This window comes from Silurus meridionalis, chromosome 1 (assembly GCF_014805685.1).
Source record: "Silurus meridionalis isolate SWU-2019-XX chromosome 1, ASM1480568v1, whole genome shotgun sequence".
NCBI lineage: Eukaryota > Metazoa > Chordata > Actinopteri > Siluriformes > Siluridae > Silurus > Silurus meridionalis.
Window position 1 is genome coordinate 11,915,021 of NC_060884.1, and position 16,871 is coordinate 11,931,891.

At 37.4% G+C, this 16,871-nt stretch overlaps 1 long non-coding RNA gene across 1 annotated transcript; it reads left to right on the plus strand.

Moving 5' to 3' along the window:
* The first annotated feature begins 2,897 nt into the window (after nucleotides 1-2,897).
* Nucleotides 2,898-4,320, plus strand: LOC124391388. Its single transcript, XR_006926967.1, has 2 exons — nucleotides 2,898-3,016; nucleotides 3,671-4,320. It is a non-coding gene; the product is annotated as an uncharacterized LOC124391388 (long non-coding RNA).
* The last annotated feature ends 12,551 nt before the right edge of the window (nucleotides 4,321-16,871 follow it).

Here is a 16,871-nt window from a genome sequence, read left to right on the forward strand (position 1 = left end):
AGCTTTCATGGAGCACTCCATGTCCTATTAGCTAATTGAAGAGACTTGATGAATATGATCTCTGGTTTAACAAACATGAGGTTATTATGTGACATCACAAAATCTCTGAAGTTAACAAGGCTCATGTTAATAATTCTGTAATTAGAGAGAATGTTTGTTTAATTGCTGATCTGCTTTACACTAAAATGTTGTGTAGATGTAAAAGCATTACAGTTTTGCAAGATCCGACTGAAACTAGAGACTTTTTTAACACTAAAATATCTCTGCAGTGTTTAATATATGGCTGAGAATCTTCAATAACATGGCCATACACCCTGCTGTGGAATTTTTTCCACGGTTTGTGAAACTGTGAAAATGTCAAACAATGAGTGATTTTTTAAAATCCTATCAGGGATTTATTCGCACACCTGCATGCAGCTTTTAAACTACTTGCTAATCTGTCCCAGTACTGAGCTCATACTACCCAAAGTGATCTCAGGAAATGACAATGTAGTACAGCTTGAATTCTTCAGGTCTGACTCATGGGAGTGTTGCAATGACTTGAGCATCATCCTGTAGTTCATCAAAAATATGGAAAGTGCAAGATTGCCTTTCATTGTAGATTGCTTTGGATTCTCAGTGCTGTCTGGGTGAGAGGTTTGTGTCTACATGATTAAAGAAGTTAAATATATATACAGTGGGTACAGAAAGTATTCAGACCCCCTTAAAATTTTCACTCTTTGTTATATTGCAGCTATTAGCTAAAATTGTTTAAGTTCATTTCTTTTCCTCATTAATGTACACATAGCACCACATATTGACAGAAAACCACAGAATTGTTGACATTTTTGCAGATTTATTAAAAAAGAAAAACTGAAATATCACATGGTCCTAAGTATTCAGACCCTTTGCTGTGACACTCATATATTTAACTCAGGTGCTATCCAGTTCTTCTGATCATCCTTGAGATGGTTCTACACCTTCATTTGAGTCGAGCTGTGTTTGATTATACTGATTGGACTAGATTAGGAAAGCCACACACCTGTCTGTATAAGACCTTACAGATCACAATGCATGTCAGAGCAAATGAGAATCATGAGGTCAAAGAAACTGCCTGAAGAGCTCAGAGACAGAATTGTGGCACGGCACAGATCTGGCCAAGTTTACAAAAAATTTCTGCTGCATTTTAGGTTCCTAAGAGCACAGTGGCCTTCATAATCCACAAATGGAAGACGTTTGGGACAACCAGAAACCTTCCTAGAGCTGGCCGTCCGGCCAAACTGAGCTATCGGGGGAGAAGAGCCTTGGTGAGAGAGGTAAAGAAGAACCCAAAGATCACTGTGGCTGAGCTCCAGAGATGCAGTCAGGATACATATAATGCAATACAATATACGTACTGTCAGTATTTAGGTACACAAAAATAGTACTGGGTAATATGAGGAAAGAAACACGTGAGACAAAAATAAAAGGAAACACCTTAATAGGGACATATTATAGAATTATTTCTAAGATGATTGTTATTAGATATGATTGTTTTTTTAATAGCTCTGGTACATTTTGCAGCTTGCTAAAGACTCCAGACCCTCTGTTAGCTTACGATGAATCATGAAAATAATCTATAAACAGTGACAAAAACTTATGTGGGATGTGACATGTTGGAAATGAGTTGATAGTTAATTATTGTTTGCTGGATCCATTTATTAATTGGTATTTATATTGTGTTGTCCTGACAATGGACAAGTGATATTAGTTTTCTTAAAATGAGTTAATCAAGTGCATCATAAAGATGAAAATGCTGGATATTGTTGGGAGTTTTATTCAATGACCCCTTACAGCTGAATAGAAAGCAGTGTAAAAAATTAGATTTTTCTTATATATGTAGAAGAGAAGGTGCCTTTGAATAAGTGCTCAGACTTCCATCATAACTGGCTGCAAAAAACCCCATAAATCCAAATGAAGAGCCCTGTGATTTGCATGAAGCTATAGAGGGACTAGAACCTAGGAGCATCTTTTTGTGACTCACAGACCTCACAGATGCAAATTTACAGGAATTTGCATGGGCCAATGTCAGTGTTTTTATGTATGTTTTTGGTTGAGAAGAGGGATGTGTGTAGAGAGGATAACGCTTCTAACTGGAATTGCATTTTCCTTGTCAGAACACATTTGGCTTCATGTTTGCTTGAACTGACAGATACATCCTGAAGTCAACAACTTTCTAAAAAGTCTATGACAATAGGTATTGTAGCAATTTATATTATATATATATATATATATATATATATATATATATATATATATATATATATATATATATATATATATATATATATAATATTATGCATTATAAAATCAACCCAATAATATAACTCTTATATGAAGATTTACACATTCATATATTAAAGAGATCATATAATAAAAAAGATAAAATAATGGATGAGATGTTTTATTATTTGTCGCTCACAGAGTTTTAAATACATATTTCAACATTACCCAAAGCATGTATGAAACAAATGGATAATTTTTTAAATCTTATACTTCCTAGATGTGTATACCCCAGACTGTGAAAAAAACAACTTACTAAAAGTTATCTAAATAAAATTTAAAAAGTAAACTGAACTAAAATATTTTTATTTGAAATGCTCAGAAATAATACTTAGTTTATTCAACAAATATGTTGCTTCAATGTTGAAAACTGTACAATACTAAAAATGTTTTGTTAAACTTACATTAAAATGTTAGTTTTGCGTTAAAGCGTGCGTTTCTTGTTGGCGCATGCGCATTATGAAAGCGGAGCGCATGGCAATTTAAGACTTCAACTGCGGGGGTTCCTGAAAGGGCAGCATCGCGCCATATTAATCCACTTGTTTCTGCTGAGTCACAGGTAATTGTGAATCATTTTCATAATCGAATAACTTATATTTTTTATTTAATATGTGATGTGCTACCAAGCTAACTCCCTCATCTCTTTTACCAGTGTATTGTTGATGTGAAGAAGCGTGCCGGTTCAAAGCAGTCCAGCATTTCTGCCAAATCATATGTAAGTTATGTATTAATCATTTTTTAATTATCAACTAATTTTACGTCATAATTTTTGACGTGTAAGCTTTGATGTGGGTGTCCCAAAATAACTACGTATCTATTTAAATGTAGCTGCTTGTTACTGATTCCGCGCGGTTATGTTAGCTTTGAACCTCATTTAAAGTTTTGAATGCTTGGATTTGAAACAAATAGCGAATTTAAACGAGTCATTTGTTTATTGGAAAAAAAATCCACAAGTAATGCAATGAGAGTTCAACGTGACGTTTATTAGTCATATGCATTTGCAACACAAGGAATATAACTTTGGATTGTGTCTTTGGCTATCCAGACCAACTTAGCTCAAGACAGTTAGCTAGCTTGAAATTACATTGAAAAAGTGTGAAATTGCTGAAACAAATCATGGACAAGGTTACAAAGGGGCAAACTGGCCCTGCCTATACTCAGATTGTGTCTGCTCAAGATGTCTGGCAAGTTGCCCTTTTCAAACTTTATTTCTAATTTGGTAGCACGCTTAGCATTACATTTGTTCATTTTGTTTGCACATTATAAAAATAATAAAGCTGCAAGCACCACCATTGCACAGGCACTAATAACAATTAGTAATTACGTTTACATGTCAATTAATGCCCCCTCCTATCACTTAATCTCCTAGGACCCTGAAGACCACGGCACCAGAGGGGTAAAGATCGGAGTCCTCACTGTGGTTGAAGATGATGTTGGCACTCCTGTTTAACTGGCCACTGTGATAAACCGTGCAATAATCCTGGAAGAGGCCATTGTTCTACAGGATACTCCAGATCTGCCAGAAAACTTTGCTTACTTGTTAGGTCTCTTGTATGCACTCAATATCGAATACCCAAAAGAACTGAAATATACTTTTGAATTCATTCAGAAAATCTTCATGGATCTTGGCGGTACCTGCTCTGCGAGAGTCCAGTCACTGAAATTAAAACTGTTGTAGTTGACGATTTTGCAGATGTCACTGAAACTATGGCAAATCAAATGGGACAATGATTGTTGCAATTATACTTTAGTAATTAAGTATTTAAAAAAGTATTCTTCTTTATAACAATGTATTATTCGATTCAAACTTTGCAGCCTTGAGGAATACTGAAGTTTTGAGTTGAGGGGTTTTTTGTTTGTTTTTATCTGGCTGTACTGGTACAAGCTAACTATTTGTTCTGATACACTGTTACATATCATACTGTACTTTACCAAGTGTTTAGGTTTATTCAGATGCAGTGTTAATGTATTCTCAATGTTGATTTGCCAAAATAATACAAAATGCTATATACAACGCTTGAACCTTGAACCTTTGAGGTTTACTCTGATGCTTTTATTAATGTCTGTTTTGGATTTCTATGTACTTTGGTATTCAGTTGATCAGAATAGTAGTAGTAAAAGAAATTATACATAGTATTGTTGCTCCACTTACATACATTTGTAATCAATCTTTTTTTACGGGCATCTTTCCGTCTAAAATGAAAACGGCCAAGGTAGTACCCATTTTTAAAAGTGGAGATAAACATCAATTTACAAACTACAGGCCAATCTCACTACTTTCACAATTTTCCAAAAATTTTTAAAAGTTATATGTTATAAGACTTGATGATTATCTCAATAAATTCAACCTTATTTCAGATTATCAATTTGGTTTCAGGGCAAATAGAGCAACCTCAATGGCAGTCATTGAACTGGTTGAGGAGATATCTACAGCATTTAACAATGGAGAGTACACTGTCGGTGTCTTTATTGATTTGAGCAAGGCATTTGATACCATTAATCATAATTACCTTTTGGCTAAAGTAGAACGATATGGTATAAGAGGCATTGCCCATGATTGGTTGAGAGATTATCTTAGTGGCAGAGATCAATATGTACATATAAACAACTTTGACTCTGAAAGAACAAACATAACGCATGGAGTGCCACAGGGCTCTATACTGGGGCCAAAGCTGTTTATAATGTACATAAATGATATTCCGAAGGTATTAACAAAGTTAAATTGTATCTTGTTTGCCGATGATACTAGTCTCTATTGCTCTGGACAAAATTTAGATTTTCTCTTGAAGATAGTGGAAAAAGAGCTTTCCAAATTAAAAACTTGGTTTGACTATAACAAACTATCAATGAATTTGAATAAAACTAAATATATTATTTTTGGAAATAGAAAAATTGAGGAACCAATCAAAATTAAAATTAATCATATAGAAATTGAGAGAGTGTGTAATACAAAGTTTTGGGTATCTATGTTGATGATAAACTCAATTGGAAATTACACAAATTATTTAAAGACAAAAATATCTAAAACTATTGGTATAATGTGTAAAATTAAATCATTGATAAATCAAAATTCATTATATTTATTATACAATTCGCTCATTCTTCCGTACTTAAACTATTGTGTGGAAATATGGGGGAATAATTATAAATCTATTATCAAACCTATCTTCATATTGCAGAAGAAGGCTATTAGAATTGTTAACAGAGTTGATTATTACGCCCCAACTAACCCATTGTTTATTAAAATGAATGCATTGAAATTACAGGATTTGGTGGATCTAAGCACAGCTGTAATGATGTATAAGGTTCACAATCTTAAGCTCCCAGTCTGTATTCAGGAGAGGTCTAAGCCAAGAGAGACTCGATATAATTTGAGAGGAATCGGGGTCTATCAAAAAAATAAAGTTAGGACCAATACTAAAGCGAGGTGTTTCTCAGTTAGAGGAGTCAATCTATGGAATAGTCTGGAGGACAAAATAAAACAATCTATATCAATAAAGGTGTTCAAAAAAAATTTCAAACTAAATGTACTTGGTAGTTATATTGCATTAGAATGATATTGTTCAGTTTAGTTTAAAGATCATTAAAACTAGTAGACAGCCGGTGTATTATGTAATGATACATGGCAGTATTAGGGTAATGAAATGTTTAGAGGATAATAGACAAGGTGATTTGTGTAATGTTATTAGTAATGGCTTATATTTGAAAAATATTTTTATTAATATGTTATCTGTATGAGCTGTTCATATATAGCTGGTAATATTCTTATATCTGTTTTCACTTTGCTGCTTTCTGATTATTGTTGCCTCATGTTGGGTATTTAAAATTGGTTGTGAATAGGGTTAGGCATCAATAAGTGTTTCACTTCAGCCTAAACCCCTTCAGTCATTGCTGTATTATAAAAATTATGTTTGTGTATGTTGTTTTGTTTGAATGACTGAAGAAAAAAAAAAAAACTAACTAAAGAATACTTTATACACTGTTTGACTGGAGTGTGGTTAGAGGTTTTGCTCAGATGCTTTTACTTTTGTCTGTTTTGGGTTTTTAGACAAAATATACTTGGTTTTTGGAAGCTCATCTTTTATTTTATGTTGAAACAAACAATGTTGTAGTTTTCATACAGTTTACAAAGTTTTCCAATGATGTTTGATAACATTTGTAGTTTTGTAGAAACATGCCTAATGCAGAAGACATGTATGTCATATGCCAGACTTTGTACTGTTGTGTTTTGGACAAACTATTAAAAAATGGAGAGGGAGAGAAATTTGTTGTGGTTTATTACATTTTAAATATGAAAATAATTATGATTACATAATGGATCAATCTGTCCTAATTGCATTCAGCAAACAAAAAATATTTTGTTTTGTTATTTGTTAGGTAAACTTGACAATATGTCAAGGATCTTAACAAAATACTTTGAGTTGCATGGTCTTCAGACCCTGTTTGTTCAGTTAACTCAAAAAGTGCTTTTGATAGGTTGCCTTATTATTTGAAGTTCACTCAACTTTTTTTTACAGTGCAGAATTCTGAGAAATAAGCTAAATAAAATATTTTAATGTTATATTTGATATTTGTTAAGCAAATATCAAATATTGAAATCATCCTGAAATATAAGGTGGGTGCGCTAGATGTTCAATTTCTTTGTTCTATCTTCTATCTTTGATTCAATTTAATTATAATCATTTTTATTTCTAAAGTGCTTTTAACAATAGACATTGTCTTGAAGCAACTTTACACATATAGATTGGAAATAAAAAAATGCATAACCTTGCTCTTTTTGTTTGTAATTTTGTCCCTAATGAGCAAACCAGTGGCGACTGTGGCATCTGGGTGGCACCAAATGTCCCTTCATTACAGTTAATAATTGTTAGGATTTAGGTTCCCCACTAGTTTTATTATATGTATTATATATGTGCCTTTAATTTTGATGCAATTTCATACTAAAACTTATATATACATATGAATTAACCTTTTCACAACATTCTAAATTATTAGGATACACAGCATGCAGGTGCATCTCAATAATTTAAAATGTCATGGAAAAGTCATATTTTGAAACTGTGTATTAAATAGATAGTGCTGTATCTGAGCATGTTAACCGAGAGTTGAATGAAAGCAAAAAGTGTGGGGAAAAAAGCTCAAGAAGCCTTGTCAATCAAAATTGATTCAAGAATTTGGGTGAACTTCACAAAGGAATGGACTGAGCCTGGAGTCAAAGCATCAAGGGCCACTACACACAGACGTGTCATGAAATTTGGGTACAGTTGTCGTATTTCTCTCGTTAAGCCACTCCTGAACAGACAACGTCAGAGGCGTCTTACCTGGGCTAAAGAAAAGAACTGGACTGTTGGTTAAATGACCATGGTGTTGGTGTGCTTGACTGGCCAGCAAACTTACCAGACCTGAACCCCATAGAGAATCTATGGTGTATTGTCAAGAGGAAAATGAGAAACAAGAGACCAAAAATGCAGATGAGCTGAAAGCCACTGTTAAAGAAACCTGGGCTTCCATACCACCACAGCAGTGCCACAGACTGATCACCTCCATGTAATACTGAATTGAGGCGGTAATTAAAGCAAAAGGAGCCCCTACCAAGTATTAAATACATATACATTAAATGAAAAGTCTTTGTGCATTGGATTTATTTCATACATGATTTTCACAATTTGAGTTGAATTACTGAAATACTGTAAATTAACTTTACAATATATATATATATATATATATATATATATATATATATATATATATATATATATATATATATATATATATATATTTATATACACAATATATAATTTGATTTTTGTTCTGCTATTGAGACACAGCCATATTACAAACTATACTGCAAAGCAATTTTCAGTTAAGTTTTTGAGAGTGCCTAGTAACTGAGCTGGACAACCAAGGAAACTTTATTTTGCAGTACAGTGAACTTGATGCATGTCATCCTAGTGTCTTGAGTTAAGTTGAGCTATGCGATGAGATGATGAGAACTGTAAGAGATAAATATAGCATTCAACTACATTCGGAATCAGCTGAGACTGTCGGCAGTGGAAGACCTGTCAGCAGTGGTCCAGTCTGCCTGAGACTAAACAGTCATGGCCTGCATGGGGAGAAATAGCAGATGCTGCTGATGTTGCAGAGAGAAATCAACATGACAGAATCATGTTAGCAACATGAGCAGAAAATTATAGCTGGTGTTGTCAGATGGTGTGATCAGAGCTCTCCAGAGTAAAGACAAGATCTTGACATATGGGCACATCTCCAGGGATATGTAGAAGTTCAGCCCTGCTGAGATCTGATTTCAGGTGATAAAATGGCAGGCAGACAAGCTGTTATATGAGTTTAAACGTGTGTGTCTGAGGGAGGAAAGCAAAGAATCTGTCATCTGTAAAGAAGTGGTATGAAAAGTGAAGATATTACATCACTGATAGAGCAAAAAATAGAAGCAAGCTCTAAGCCTTGTGGGACTCCAGTGCAAAGTCTGCATGGAGCAGATGTGTAGCTTTAATTGGCCTTAATTATAAATGCACTCTGTGTCATGAATTTATACAAAATAGCATGGAAAATTAAAGTGTGTGCTGTGAAGGATTGCAAAATGATTTTCATTACTAAATACATCCTTAATTATTTCAAGACTTGAGACTGGAGTGGCAGGTCATTATCCAATATGACATTGACAACAGTTAATTGTATGCCATTTGGCAGATGCCCTATCGAGAACAACTTACGATTATTTCATTCTTACAGCTGAGCAGTTGAGAGTCCACTGAGCTCCCACTTCCCACCACTTTCCAATCACTGATACATCAGAGTAGTCCAAAACTCAAAACCTGGAGCTTTCAGAATGGTCAAGTCAGAAGTCAGATTCTTTGGCAAAACTTCACTATTGATCTCCAGCCAGTCATTAACTGCTTGAGCACAAAAATATGTTTACATGAAAAGCCGGTAGACATTTTTCTGAAGACTTGCAGCTGTAATTGCATTTAAAGTTGCTTCCTCCGAGTGTAGAATGGCTTCTCGAAAGTTTATACACATTATGTAGACTGCACATCACAATATATGCAATCTAATCTTGCTGCCTGTAGCCAGGGATTGTAGTAGAATATGGTATTGAGTGAAACTCCGACAGTATTTCTCAAGAAGGTTATTGTTCCAATATGTGCATACTCCAATATGTGCAATATGTGCATACTCATAGTAGTTAAACAGAGGACTGCATATCTGGACATACAATATGCTTGAAGTCTGTTGGAATGAATTAGCGTTATAGAAGTTAATGTACAAAAAAATCCCAATTTCATCCCTCTGTGTAAGACTGAGCATGATAAATGAATGATCAGCGAGTTGACCTGCATTCGCCTTAACATGGAGTAGACAAAAATACTGTTGGTTATGTTTAGGCTCTCCACACACAAACTAGCATGAAGCAAATTGCTAAGCCATCTTGGCTGGGATATCATGGGGAAAAAACAATGAAAAGATTGTATAATACTGCTTGTTTTGTTTTTGCAGAATGAAAAGCTGACTGCTTGTATTTATTCGCAATATTTGGATAAAAAACTTTCAGTAAATTTCAGTAATTGTAAAATTACTACATGAAGCCGCATACTTTACTAACCCAGGTTCTTCTTCTTCTTTCGGCTTCTCCCATTAGGGGGTCGCCACAGCGGATCATCCGTCTTCATACCCCCCCTGTTCTCTACATCTGCCTCTTTTAAACCAACTACCTGCATGTCTTCCTTCACCACATCCATAAACCTCCTCCTTGGCCTTCCTCTTTCCTGGTGGCTCCATCCTCAGCATTGTCCCACCGATATACCCCATGTCCCTCCTCTGCAAATATCCAAACCATCTCAATCTCGCCTCCCTTACCTTGTCTCCAAAACTTTCTACATGCACTGTCCCTCTAATAAACTTATACAGTTAATTTATGAAAAATAATGACAAAATATAGACAATCAACTCAACCATGTCTGTTAAAGATGAAAAATAATTGGTTTTCTTGTTCCCCACTTTTATTTCTGTGATGCTCAAATGTTGACCATCCTCATGTTATCGAGGGTTAAGAACGTTGTTCCAGCTCTTTAACCCATACCTGTAGTTATTAATAGGTTTGCTTGGAAGGAAATTAGAATTCAACTAAAACAGCTTTACAGACAACCATGTTTTTTTTACAGTATTTGCACATTTCTCTATTGGTTTTACTGTACTCATATATTTAGATTTAAGGAGATTTCAAATGAGAAATGAAGGAAGAAAAGGGAAGGATGGCAAGCAGCATGGAGGGAACACACATTCTGAGCGAGTGAGTCAGCATGCACGCGGGCACGCATGTGTTTGTGTCTGTGTGTTGTGTGTGTGGTGTGTGTGTATGTGTGTGTGTGTGTGTGTGTGTGTGTGTGTGTGTGTGTGTGTGTGTGTGTGTGTGTGTGTGTGTGTGTGTGTGTGTATGTGCTCAGAAATGCCACACAAACAGACTGGAATCCTTAATGAAGCAAGTGCCGTATGCTGTTCATCTGCTCATGGATCTTGTGGCAGGGTAAACAGATTGGATGGAGCTGAAGGATCATACACACATTTGCAGGGATTGAGAGAAACAGAGAAAGTGAGAGAAAACCCTCTCCTCACTCTGTCACTGTATGTTGAATGCTTCTAACCAAAGACTTTCCAACAGTAGCTTTTCCATTAGCTTAGCTCCAAAAAAGGTTGCTTTGGCTAAGAATAGATTAATGTCTTTAATTTGAACTAACGTGTCTTTATCTGTGCATTAATAAAGGTACTGAGCTCTGTAGAATGGACTGTAGAGCCATATACATTGGGTTTTATCTGATTATTGAGCTACCTGTGGTGTGAAGTGACTCATGGTTGTATTTGGAACACACACACACCCCTCACATTCTGCAAGAACATCTTGTTCAAGTTCATTGTGTGTGTGTTCAGTAGTACCTTCTGAGAACATGATTCATGCTTCCAGTCATATTAATATTGCAGCAGCAATTAAATGTGATAAATGATACTCTAGCATGCAGCCTGCCAGTACAATACATTCTGTATATATTTTTATTCTTTGAATATTCTCTATATACAGTAATGTGCCAACATCTTGTGTTTCTTTTTAAGTTCTGTGACGATGCACTGTGCTTTGAAGGCGTTTCTTATTTGGATAGGTTTATTCGTGAGGGTTTTGAAGACCCCGAACACAGTACATGAGGAGTTTAACAACAACACACAAGCAAAACAAGAGAAGGATGCCACAAAGATCCACACTAAACTAAGTGACCAAACTACTTTTAGCAAGTGTTAACACTTACGGATAGGAAAAGAATGGAACAAAACTATGGGTGATAATCAAAGACAATTATATATACAATTATAATTAAATACACAATTATACAATTTTAATCAACACCCACTTTTGGACAACTGTTAAACAAATCACATACTGTAATCCTGAAGGGTCTACATTCCTTTTGCAGTACACAATACTTATTATAACTCAATACAATTACAAACATAGAATGTAATTATGGTATTATTTATAGATTTTACTCATTGATCCATAATTTAAAAAGCCATTTACATTGTTTGTAACTATCCTACATGTCTTAATCATTCTGTTCAAACAGAGGGTATGGAATCCATAAAGCTGCAATTTCGTTCATGAACAGTTCCTTAAATGAGTTTAAAATCTCAAGGTTTTTAAAATGAAATGCTGCATGCTCTATTAAATTGCTGTCACTATCCATAGCGTCTTTTCTTTTGTCATCCTGTACATCTAAACATCCAACAGCCTTGACTTTTAACATTTAACCTGTTTGCTTTTTCTTTTAAAACCAGGCATGTTAAATAGATTCATTTTAAGCGACATTTCAACTACTCAAACTCAGCCACTGGCTTTTCGTGTCACTTCACATTAGAGTCAACATGACCCACATACTCCATGAACCATAGATTTGTTTAAAAATATTTTGTGTTTTTGTAAATCCATCGGCATGGAAAACTTTACAGAAACATTGATGCTGATTATTTATTTAGGGTAGACAGTAAGCATTTTATATTTTATGACTCTGGCCATTTACAGCCTGTGTTGATGTGTACACAAGAGGGCAGTGAATCAGCAGCACTGTGGTATTACATGAACTGCAACTTGAATTACAATGAACAACAATTTGCAAAACATTAGAAGGAGGCCTACTGGTTACAGATATCACAGATATCGAAATATCTGTAAACAGCTGACAGAGGACTACTGGTTATGTTTGAACTGCTGACAGTAGGCTTAAAAGTAAGAATATCAGTTCCCTTTCAGGCGAAACGCTTTGGGAATGCCTCTGTGTTGTTCACGCTCTGAACCATGTGTTAAATCCGGCCAAAGGCAAGGCATGACATCATTGGCTTGGCGACGTCACGACCAGGAAGCTACAAAATTTGCATGCAGTGGAGCCGACGCTAGCTTCTGTTTGCTCAGATAAGCACTTTGTGTGTGAATCTGTGCAGGCATGAGCTTTAAAAGCAAACAGCAAACTTTCGACTGTGTGTTCCTCCTTGCCCCCACTTCATTTCCTTTTTTACACTGAGGTGTCCAGGTCCTGGGTTAGCCCGTATGCGGCCCACTTGTTTACCCCACAAACCTCGCTGTATACGAACATCATGGGGAGGAAGGAGTGGGCCACGGGTGAAAGAGACGCTAGCTAGCTATATTTCCGATCGATATTTCAGACAGGGACAGAACTTTTCCGCTGAATGCCCCAATGGTCCCTTCTGGTTTGTTCGTCGACAAGTTCCAGGAGGCCAAGAAGCAGTTGGCGGCATTTTAGTGTTATCTCCCTCATCGCTCCCAAGGGGCCGCTTGGCGGGCGCAGCACGGTGCCTGTCCCTCCCCAGTGCCACCAGGAGGTCAGTCAAGAGAGTGAGAGAAGGTCAGTCACTCACTGTGAAGCAGTTCCAGAGGTTGCTGGAACTCATGGCAGCAGCATCCAGTGTGATTCCACTCGGTCACCCACACATGAGACCCCTCCAGTGGTGGCTCAAAAACAGAGGGTTCCCCTGAAAGGGCAATCCACTCCGTACTATCAAGATCTCATGGTGAGCCCTCTGAGCCTTAGATATGTAGAAAGAACCTGCGTTCCAGTCTCAGGGCCCCATCATGGGAGCTCCTTGTTGTTGCGTAATGCTAACGATGGATGCATCCCTTTACGGGGTGGGGAGTGGTCATAAGTGGCCGCTCTCCCCAAGGTCAGTGGAACAAGCTCCATCTCATGTGGATAAACTGCCTGGAGATACTGGCCATGTTTCTGTCTCTAAAACACTTCCCCCCTGACCTGAGGGATTGCCATATTGCCATTCCTAAAGTGTTTAGATGCAGCTCTAGTTCCTTAAAGGGAACGTCTCTAGGTTAGGTATGTAATTGTAGTTCCCTGAGGAAACGAGATGCTGCGTCTCCGAGCCACTCTCCCTGCATCCCTGCCGCACAGAGATTTGCAGAAGCTAGCGGCGGCTCCACTGCATGCGCGTTTTGTAGCTTCCTGGTCGTGACGTCACCCCGCCGGTGATGTTGCGCCTTGCCGTTGGCCAGATTTCACACATGTTTCAGAGCGTTAACAACACAGAGGAGTTCCCAAAGTGTTTTGACGCAGCATCTCGTTCCCTCATGGAACTAAGGTTACATACATAACCTAGAGATGTTCTACCAAGATATCGTCAATCCTCAAACCTCAGCATATTCTCAGCATATTCTCTCTTCACAATGTTCTGCTAATTGAATGAAATGTAAATGTTAAATGAATCAGTGATTGCTTACTGACAATCCCATCTGTAGTTGTGTAATCTGACTGGTGTGCAGTTGATGAATCTTAGTGTGCTGGAAAAAAGGATTGGACCTTGTATTCAACCCAAGACCCAAGGTGAAAGATGATTTCCAGAAGCACTTTACATGAGGAGGGAATACACTGTGGATAAGATTCATGCATACAATCATTCTCACTTATTCACACCTAGGTGTAATTTAAAGTAACCAATCCACCTACTTGTGCAATTTGGACTAGAGGGAGGACAAAAGGGGTTTCCCATGCAAATGCAAATACTGTAGGAACATCAAATAAAAATTTCCTTTATTGGCAAGTGCTTCCAGTATATAGAGTAAATGAGAAACACTGAAATTATTGTACAAGACCAACACAGACAGTCAGGATTGAAACAGGGACCCTGGAGCTGTGGCATAGCAAAGCTTCTTGCTGTGCTACTCTTCCTTCCTGCAGGGTTATGATATTTTTGAAAACTCTATAGGCAAACAAACACAAAAGCCATCTGTAGTACTTAGAATAAGGCTATTGTGAAATGGGTTTAAAATAGGCAAAGCTAATGTGATACTGTTATGTATAAACATCAAAGATGGCTTGGCATTGCCACAGGAACAATTCTAGCACGAGATGTCACAAAATCTATGCTTTCAATGGTCTCACAGTTTGGCAGTTTAGCGATGACAACCCACTAGCCCTGCCTTATTAGAAAGCTACCAACCAGAGAGAGCATGCATTGTTTTAACTGTTGTTCTGAGAAACATAAAGTTAATGTCTGTTTATTTGTTCAGTTTATTTATAGGACTGTGTATTGGTAAGCAGGTGGGAACAACCAGTAATCTGGAGATGTTTCTTGTGTTCTCTTTATCAAATCACTGAGGATCACGGGTGTTATATTCTGCAGCATTGGCAGCTGGCAAAGGTAAGTTCTCACTATCCAAGAATAACCTGTATAGCCTGAAGCTGGGTAATGGTGGAATATTCTGTTGGGCAGTCTTTTCAATTACTGGCCATGTCCATGTTATAAATTCAGAATGATGGCTGTTGGACTCATCCTTTCGTTTAATAGACTGTCCAACAAAAAAGGGCCCTCATATTTTATTTATAAACTACCCAGATAAAGCTACACTGAGTACTAAGAACTGACACTGCATTTTTCATTTTATGCTGTTTGACTAAATGATGATATGGTTATTTCTATTCAGACAAATCGAACAAATATCCCAAGATAACCATTAAATACTTGTGTTTATTGTAACCAGAATAATATGTGTAGAAATGTCAAGCACTGTATTAGGCCAGGTTAGCCCAAACAAGATCTATACGAGCAAACTCATTTGGATTCAAGGTTCTTCTCTTCATCGTAATTGATGGATTGATAGTGTTGACCTAGCAAAAGCATGACATAGCCTGTATTGGATGTTCTGGTACACAAAGGAAAGGTTGCATATCACAAGGCTACATATTTTCCTTCGGAGGAACGTCATGCAGCAGTTAGTAAGTAACTGGGTAGGGACAGTTTTTGTCAGGAGTGCCTGCATGTAAGACATTTGATATATAATATGAACACATTTCTTCACACATGCTTCAAAAACACATTTGCCAACAGAACAAAGTACAAGTATACATTTCTGGAAATAGTCATTAATATTCTGTATGGTTTTATGTAACGCTAGAAAATAGAAAATAGAAAATATATACTATATAAATCTGACTTTATTGTACATTGTTAACTTTTTTTTTGCATTGTAATTTTTTACAGATTTTTTGTGCAGAACAGCTAGCGGGTGTCTTTACTGACATCTTCAACATCTCCCTGAGCAGTATTGTTGTTCCCACCTGCTTTAAGACAACGACCATTGTTCCCGTGCCGAAGAAATCTACATCTCCACAACCTTCCATCTGGCTCTCACCCACCTGGACAACAAGGACTCATATGTACGAATACTGTTTATTGACTTCAGATCAGCATTCAACACAATCATTCCTCAGCACCTGGTTTTTAACACAATCATTCCTCAGCACCTGACTTGAGAAGTTGAGCCTACTGGACCTGAACACCTCCCTCTGTAACTGGATCCTGGACTTCCTGACTGGAAGACCTCAGTCAGTCCGGATCGGGAACAGCATCTCCAGCACCACCACACTGAGCACTGGGGCCCCCCAGGGCTGTGTGCCCAGTCCACTGCTGTTCACTCTGCTGACTCATAACTGTGTAGCAATGCACAGCTCGAATCACATCGTCAAGTTTGCCGATGACACGACCGTGGTGGGTCTAATCAGCAAGAACGACGAGTCAGCATACAGAGAGGAGGTGCAACGGTTAACAGCCTGGTGTGGAGCTAACAACCTGTCTCTGAACGTTGACAAAACCAAAGAGATGGTTGTGGACTTCAGGAGAGCACAGAGCAACCAATCTCCACTGATTATTGATGGATCCTCAGTGGAGATCATCAAGAGCACCAAATTCCTTGGTGTTCATCTGGCAGACAACCTCACCTGGTCACTCAACACCAGCTCCATCACCAAGAAAGCCCAGCAGCGTCTCTACTTCCTGAGAAGGCTGAGGAAAGCCCATCTCCCTCCCCCATCCTGACCATGTTCTACAGAGGGACCAGTGAGAGCATCTTGAGCAGCTGCATCACTGCCTGGTTTGGGAATTGCACCGTCTGGGATCGCAAGACCCTACAGAGGATAGTGAGAACAGCTGAGAAGATCATCGGAGTCTCTCTCCCCTCTATCATGGACATTCACACCACACGCTGCATC